Genomic DNA, 8949 nt, shown 5'->3' with positions numbered 1-8949 from the left:
GAAACATTCTGAAAATATCTAGATATGTGAACAAGCACGAATACATCAAGGACCTTTACAGCTGACTGTCCTTGTCTCCTAGATCAAAATAAATCCAAGTTACTGTTTAAACTGTCAAGAACATCCATGATTCTCCCCTTGTTTCCACGTGTTCTCTCATTAATTTTTTGCAACATAGGTATGCTACCTCCATCTATTTGCCCTGTCCCCAAATCATTGCATATATCTGCCAATATGCCAGAGCTAAGGACCCTCACACTATGTACATAAGAATGAAGGTCTTTCAAAATGTTCATGGAAAGATTCATATTATCTTTTAATTCTATTTTTCCATGAACTTTTTCAAGCATCCTCATATTCTCCTCTATCCACTCACTCTATTATTTTAAAGTTGGTGATTTTGAAAACTTTCAAGAATAAAACTATAGAATTCTGTCTCCAGTCATATTCTACTCAATATTTTCAACAAATTGGATGAAGAAGAAAACTCTACGAATTTTCAGATGCTGCACAACTGAGAAAATGCAGACAGAGTTGATCTGAAAAAGCTAAACACATCAGCCAGAACCCTCAGGATAAATTTCACAAGATCAATGTAAATCTCAGCCTGTAGGTTGTTTAAGTAGAGACAGAAGCAGTTCCAGCATGAAGAAATGCCGGATGTTTTCCTAGAGCACAAGTTTGTTTGACCCGCTAGTGAATGGCTGAAATGTAATTGCATTAGGCTGTGTTCAAAGCCTGTCTTGGACTCCAATCTTGAACACAATTGCTTCTTTGTACTGCCCTGGTCAGACCAAAGTGTGGCAGTTCTTGAGGAGCACATTGAAAAACCAGACCTCTCTGAAAGACAATGAAGAGCCTAAAGGTCATGTAATAGGATAATAATCCAAAGAATCATGGATGTCTACCCTAGGGCAGAGGAGACCAAGAAAGCTGTCCCCAGATATTTCAAGAACCATTACGTGGAAGAAAATTTAAACTTATTTTGAGTTGTTGCTGAGCACAGACCTTGGATTAATGGGTACCAGTTATAGGAAAGAAGGGTTCAATATATGAAAGAATTGTTTAATAATTAAAGTCTTTCAGCAATGAAATGAGTTTCTTCAAGGAGTGGTGAGCAGCCTGTCAATGATAACAAGTTCTAGGCCCTTGAAGTTGAGCTGAGTGATCACACCAAAGAATAGATCAGGCCACTCTCCGGCTGAGACACTCCATGGCTCCCCACTAAAATCAGAACAAAGTGCAAACTCCTCACGCGGTCTGCAGGGCCCTGTATGATCTGGCCCCTGCCAACCTGTACCTGCAGCTCCTTCCTTTTGCCCACTTTTCATCCATTTGTTCATTTATTCTATGACTATTCTTTGAGGCTGACTATGTGCCAGCACAGCTGTGAACAAAGAAGACAAAACCTCTGCCCCGAAGTTGCTGACATTGTAGTGGGAGAAGAAAGACAAATAAATAAATAATAAACAAATAGATGAAGAATCAAGGGGTAAGAGCTATGAAGAAAGATAAGCAGGATAAAAGGAGTGGCAAGTGACAGAAGGAGGTGCTATTGTATCTTTTTGGGGGTGGGGCAGCTGGTCACTTAGGGGATCTGAACCCTTGGACCTCGGTCTTATAACACTGTGCTCTAACCAGCTGAGCCAACCAGCCAGCCTATTATTTTATTTTATTTTATTTTATTTTTTGCAGCTGGCCAGTAGGGCTATTGTAAGCAGGGGAATCAGGGCATGCCTCTCTGTGGAGGTGGCGTTAGAGCGGAGGGGAGGAAGAGAAAGAGTGAGCCCTGTCTGGAGGGTGGTGGGCATGTCCAAGGAAGGGGCTAGGGAGGCTGGAGCAGAGCGAGCAAGGAGCAGCCAGGTGATGGCAGCAGATCAGGTGGGGCCTGCTGGCCATGGTCAGGACTCGAATATTACTGAGTGACATGGGAAGCCACCAAAAGGTTTAGCGAAGAGAAGTGACATTATCTGAATGATGTTTGAAAGGGACCACTCTGGAGGCTGTGTGGGGAATATTTTGTACATGGGTATAATCAGGGAGACAAGGCTGGGTTTTCTTGAGGCAGTTGCTGAGACAGAGTTTGGGGTGCAAGAGGTTTATTAGGGACCAATGCTTGTGAAGGGAAGGGGGATGAAACAAGATTGGGTGGAGGAGGAAGCTGAGCTGAAATGCAGACCCAGCAAGCCTGGAGAACCCAGTGGGGAGCTCTGGAGCAAGTATTGCCCATCAGAGTCCTGAAATGGCTTGGCCTAAATGATCCTTACTTGCTCAGTCATGGGACACAAGTTACCCTGGGAAGGGCATGACCTCAGGCAAAGCATCTCTCTGCAACTGAGGCAGACACTAAAGGGATTGACAGCAGGAGGCTGTGTGCTGACAACACTCCCCACTGGTGGGCCACAAGTCTGGGTGGTACATCTCCATGACTATTGCAGAGGTGGATGCAGAGACTGCTGGAACTTCTCCCTCATTCATTTTAGTCTAAGAACATCACCAAGTTTTATCAGAGCCCATGGCTGCCCAGCTAAATGTTAAATTTTCCAGACTCCCTTGCAGCTAGGTGTGGCCATGTGACTATGTTCTGACCAATGGGATGTGAGTGGAAGTGATATGCTCAACTTCAAGGTTGCATCCCTAAAAGGGAAGCTGCCCCTCCTCCACAGTCTCACTCTTTCTCCCTCACTGTGGGCTAAAGTGCAGAGGATGGTGAGGAGCCTGCTTCAACCATGAAAAAAAGGACAATATCTAAGGAATTCTGGGGACACAAGATAGAAAGTTCCTGGCTCTCTGGATGACTTCACCATGTAACACCCTCTATCTCTGGGATACTGGGTAAGAGAGAATAAATAGCTATTATGTTTGAACTGCTGTATTTTTCGTTCAGCATATTAGCTAGGATGGTATTTTTTGTTACAGCATCTTAGCCAACAACCTAATTACCACAGAGGCAATTGCTACAGTCCTTGTTTGCACCAAGATGATAGCAAGGAAGTGGTGAGCAGGGACCAAATTTGATTTCATTTGAAAAAACAGTCATTGTGAATGGTGACTGAGGTCATGTGAGATTCCAGAAAAAAACCAAAGAATCAAGAATAACCAAAATTTCAGGCTTCAGCCATTAGAGAAATAAAGATTCCGTTTGTTGAGATGCGGAGACCAGGAAAGTGTTGATTTTATGACTGATACATGGAACCAAAATTTGAGGTTTTTATCTGCTAGATGTGGGATACCTATTAGAGCCAAGGTGGATATAAAATTTTGGAGTTGAAGAGAAACATATATGCTGGAGAAAAGAATCTGGGAGTATATAGATAGTATTTAAAACCAGTCTTGTTTTTGTTCTTGAAGCATGGCACTTGTTCTGTCTGTTTGTTAAGCTCTTTCCTTGGGCATTTTCAATACTCTCCCTCTCATCACTCAGGGTTCAGAGGTGCCTTCCACCAACCTGGGTAAAACACCACCCTGTCCCCCACTCATTCTGCACCATGCTGCCTGCTTTATCTCCTTTATTATACTTACCAACACCTAAAATTATCTTTACTAATTTGCTATGTGTTTATTGTCTGCCTTCCCATCTAGAGCACAGGTCCCTTAAGGGATGACTCTGTCTTTACCTGCTGCATCCCCAGCACCTAGAACAGCACCTGACACACAGTTTCTGCTCCATAAATATCTGCTGACTGACAGATGATTGAAGCAAGAGTCAAGTAATGTGGTTGCTCAAAGCCATTTTCCTGGCAACGCCCACCAACTGAAGATTTGCTTCCACTAACAAACCTCTCTTTGGTATATGCAAATGCTTCCTGGAAAAGTTAAGCCTCATTCATATTATAATATGAATGAATTAATTTTATTTGATTATTTATGTTGTAGCAGAGTAGCATTCAAGAAACAAACATTTTGGTTGAAATGGGAGGGATATCTTGAAGAGAAGTGAGCAGGCCTGGATGACAGCTAGAACAGAGTATGAAATGAGAGCCAGTGTGACTGGCTCAAAGAGAGAAAGGGCATAAATAGGAAAGATGCAGAAGAGAAGGTGACTGATAGGGTTCAAAATATGACCACCCTGAAATATGGCTGTAGGAGACCAGAATATGCCACCCTGAAATATGCCTCTTTAGTATACACATTATTTTGAGCTGCTTATTTTGAGACACTGAAAAATAAGTAGCTCTGAAAAAGTTGCCCTTCTGTATGGAAATTTACATCTACTAAGGAAATCTCCATCTGTAGGGATCTCTCCCTCTGCCCACCAGGAACAGAGGGACAACTAAATGACTAGAGACTCTTAAACAAAGGAGAAGGCATTGACTTTAATCTGCATAACAAACCTGTCCCTTGTTTTACAGTGCTCTTTCTGGACATCTTAACTGGCCTTTTCCCACAACTTTCTTTCTTTGTTCCAGAAAAGGATGATATTTAAGTCTAAAATTTAAACTCTTTCTTTGAAAGCTACTCTAGAGATTCACTCATTTCTCCTTTTCTCCCATGTGTTCATCCCGTATACATGTTAATAAACTTCTGTTAGTTTGTCTCCTGTTAATCTGTCCAGAGAGTCCCAATTAAGAACTGTGAAGGGTAGAGAGAAAATTATTTTTCCTCTCCCACATGACCAGGGCTAATTTTGTTGTCATCATATCTCTTGAGGCCCTAGCAGCAGCTATGTGCTAAGCCTGAGTTAGAAGATCAACAATGCCACTGAACAGTGTTTCTTAAACTATTTCACACCAATTCAGTTTATTGTTTAATGCTTCCCATCAGCTAGTAGTGAGATAGAGCTTCAAGCTAAAATGGGGGAAGAAATAACTAAACCTCTTAACCCTTCTTTTCCTCCACACATAGATGTTACTCCTTAAGATATATTTATCAAACTCATCATTTTTTGGTAAACATAATACTCTCATGCCCTCATTTCATGTTATTTGAACAAAATACCATAACTAAAACTAAATCAGAGCAATGGTCATAGAAGAAAAAAAATATTTCATATTGAAATATACATGTAAGAAAATAATCTAAGTGATTCATTTTCAGAAATGATTTATCTGAGAGTGTTTTAACTGATTCAGGCCCAGCCCAAAAGTTGTCTGACTGGTCCAGCCCATTCCCAGAGAGCTGGGTCACTGAAGAGATAGAGCTGTCCTTGAGATGGTAATTAGTTACTAGCCCCTATTATTTTCTTTGAACAGATAGAGCTCTCCTTGAGATGGTAATTAGTCACTAGCCCCATTGCTTTCTTCATTCCCTGGTGTTTCTCCTTCACAGGGCTTTAGGGGCCTTTTTCATGGGCTTGTCCTGAGACCTCAGACAAAGAAATTTTTTACAAGGGGGTAATAAATTGGGGTAATAAATCTTAGGTGTCATCTGGGAAGATTGTGCACTCTGGAGTACTCTCAGCCAATGAGGAACTGGGCGGGGGCGGGGGGGGAACACTTGCACACTAGGGAATGAATTGCTTGCTACAGCCCTTTTCTGTGTGCCTGTCCCATTGACAGACACCCGGACTTGCAAGGCTGTTTTTAAAGTCTTGCTTTGCTGTACCTCGTGTCTCTGTGTCCATCCTTTGGCATTGGACAGATGAGGGCATTTCTCACAATATGTATTTTAAATTTTGGACATATGATATCAGTGGGAGCTTTGCACTGGCCTGCTTGCTGCAAAGCCTTTCTTTCCTTGCAATGTGAAAACCGGGCAGAGGAGGAAGTAGATTACGTTCAATGGAAGCCATCTTTGGTGGCTTTCTTTTCAAATGACACCTGCTTGACTTCCATCGTAATGGAGACCTCCAAGAACACAAATTTCTCAGACCTGATCAACCGTCTTTGAGAACACAACTGTGGAAGAACCTCAAAGCTCTCCAAAGCCTTAATCTGGGTTAGCAGTCACTGTTCATTCAACCCAGCCTCTCTGGTTCAGTCCTCTGTCTCTCCAGACTACCCCCATTCTCTCTCCTAGTTGGAAGTGGATGGAAAAAGGGAGAAAAAAAGGAAAAGGGAATTTGTATGTATGTTGTCTCTCTTCTCCAGTGTACACATGATTTATCATAGAGTAGCAAGCTGTATTTGTGGAATTTCCAAACATAAGTTCAGATGTTCATGTTAATGTTAAAAGACTGTTGCGCAAGTGTGACAACCTAGAACTACAGCAGAACACTGATGTTTAAAAATTATTTGAATATGTAATACATACACGTGTTAAAAATTATTCCTACAGTTCAAAATGTAAATAATGAGAGGTAAGTTACCTTTTCATTGCTGACTGCCTGGTACTCGTCCTGAAAGTCAATTCCTGTTACCGCCTTTTTTGAGATCCTTCTAGAGATATTCTGTGCATATATCAACACTTTAATACCAATGCCAGCATATTATACACAGTTCTAATTAATGTTTATTTCACTTAACTATGTCTTGGTGATCATCTCCTATCTGTAGAAATGGATTTGCTTTACTTTTCAAACAACTGCATGGTATATCTAATATATGGATATATCACAATTTATTTAACTAGTACCCTGTCAATGGACATTTAGCTTGGCTCCATTCTTCTGCTGTTATAAACAGTGCCGCTAGGAATATTCTTATATACATTTCTTTCTGCACTTGTGTAAATATTTTCATAAGATGAATTCATAAATGTGTAATCACTAGACCAAGGCTATGTGCATTTTTCATTTTAATATATATTCTCAAATTTCCTTCTATTGGAATTTGGCAGAGATTCTGGAATTACCCTTCACTGAGATTGTTGCAATTTCACGTCCCCTGCTAATGTATGAGACACTGGCTATTTAACTCATAATGCCTCAGTGGACATTTCCTTCAATGAACAGCAGATGGCAGAACAGACCCTAATATGTGCGCCATAGAAACCTGAAAAGATTTGGAGTCTCATTTTGCTTACATAGATTCAGTAGAAGAAATTGATGAACCAGTTGTACATTAATGAATCTCTAAGACAGAGATGTTTGAATTCATCAATAACAGCAGATGGTCGCTTGTGCTTTTTCGCTCCTTTACTTGAAAGAACACAAAAAAGATTCTCATCTTTTGCTCCATAATTCTTCCCCATTTCCCATACCTTGTCTCCGACTGAACGGAAAATGTGTGAACAGTATAGAGAACACAAGTTAGCGATAATAACTCTTGGAGTTGCATTTATGTGTGAAAAGTGACTTATTTAGTTCATGTTGTTACAACAAGGAAATGTATGAACATATGTATGTCACATAAGAAGATTTCTTCAAGCAAATAGAAATGAATAATTAAAGTTGATGTATTTACTCTGATAAGGCTTCCTTTTGGCAGAACACCAGCAAACCAATTTCACAGCAGAAAAACATTATTTTTTTTCCTGGAGAGTGTGTCATTTGAACAGAATAAATCCAATTACAGTGGTCCCTGCTTTGTAACTTAGGAGTATACTTTTACGAGTTTGGATAGCTGCCCCCAACACACAGCCCACACATGCCCAATGAAGAGAGTACATACTGACTGCTCACCTGTAAAGCTCCTCCTAGACTGGAGTGGGGAATGTTTTTTAATTAATCTATTATTTTCCCAAAAGGCAAACAGGTGGGAAGTTAATGAAATTGGTCTCCAGAGCTACCTGTATAGGGTCAATATTTTTACTACTTAGTACAGTCTATTGTTGTTCTTTCTGAGCAAACGACAGATGTCTTATTTTCAAGTATCTAAGATGAGATGTACATAATTCTAGGGGAAAAATCATCTAGTTGCTGTAGCTGCTTGGAACATTAAAAAGTCCTTACGCTGAACAGGAAAGAGATGCTGCCTCAAAGAGGGAAAAACTAAGATTTATGAAGACCTATTAATTGCTAAATCTTTTCCAACTGCTGTCTCATTTAGTGTTTATTACACAACTTTATGAGACAGAAATTACTGTGCCCATGTTTCAGATGAGGAAACTATGGCTCAAAGTTAAATGACTTGCCCAAGTTAACACAACTACCGAGTGGCCAAACAGGGAATTGAACCCAAGTCTATCTATCTCCTAGACCAGTGGTTCTCAACATGTGGTCCCCAAACCAGCATCAGCATCACCAGCACAACCTGGAAATTTCTTCGAAATACAAATTCTCAGGACCCAACCTATTCCTACTGAATCCAAAATTCTGGGAGTGGGGCCCAGCAATCTATTTTAATAAGCCCTCCAAGGGAATTTTTTTTTTAAGATAATTTATCATACACACATGTGGAGTACAATGTTGATTTTCAATAATTGTGTACAATGTGTGGTGGTTAGATCGGGATAGTTAGCTTATTCATCATTGCAATAAGCAGTCATTCTTTGTGTCTGGTGACCAATTCCTCATTAGCCCCCTCCTCCCCTTTTCCACCTCTAGTTTTCTAAAAGTTCAGCATATTACTGTGATTGTTGTTTCTTTCTTTCTCTCTCTCTTTCTGTCTGTCTCTCAGGATGCTGACCAGGTCCGGAGATCCCAGCGAGGAGGAAGAGTAAGAAGAGGAATTGCTGGATCCCCTAACAACAGTGAGAGCAGTGCAAGGAGCTGGAGAAATGAGTAAAGGCCCGGGAGCGGCTAGAGCTCTGTGATCTGTGTGTGTCCTCCCGATCACAGACAGAGGAGGGTTGCACAGAAGAGCTCTTTGACTTCTTGCATGCAAAGGACCACTGTGTGGCCCACAAACTCTTTAACAGCTTGAAATAAATGTGCAGACTCGTTCACCCCAGCCTTCATCACCTGGACATCAGGATATTTCCTTATGATTTTTAACATGCCATTTGTTTCTAATTTGTGTAACTCATAAATTCATGTGAATCTCATGGATTTGGGGTTAGGCAAGTAGATTCTACGTAATTAGCAGTGATTCCATCTTAACAAAGTCCTGTGATCTGGAAAAAAACAAAAACAAAACAAACTCCCCCCAGGGGATACTGGTGCGAGTTCAAGTTTGAGAATCATTGTCC

At 40.8% G+C, this 8949-nt stretch overlaps 1 pseudogene; it reads left to right on the top strand.

The window, feature by feature from the left end:
- Nucleotides 1–8439: 8439 nt before the first annotated feature.
- Nucleotides 8440–8692, top strand: LOC134364360 (cytochrome b-c1 complex subunit 6, mitochondrial-like; annotated as a pseudogene).
- Nucleotides 8693–8949: the final 257 nt, after the last annotated feature.

Source organism: Cynocephalus volans, chromosome 16 (assembly GCF_027409185.1).
Source record: "Cynocephalus volans isolate mCynVol1 chromosome 16, mCynVol1.pri, whole genome shotgun sequence".
Taxonomy (NCBI): domain Eukaryota; kingdom Metazoa; phylum Chordata; class Mammalia; order Dermoptera; family Cynocephalidae; genus Cynocephalus; species Cynocephalus volans.
The sequence above is the reverse complement of the archived record's forward strand: the minus strand, read 5'-3'. Positions and strand labels throughout refer to the sequence as shown.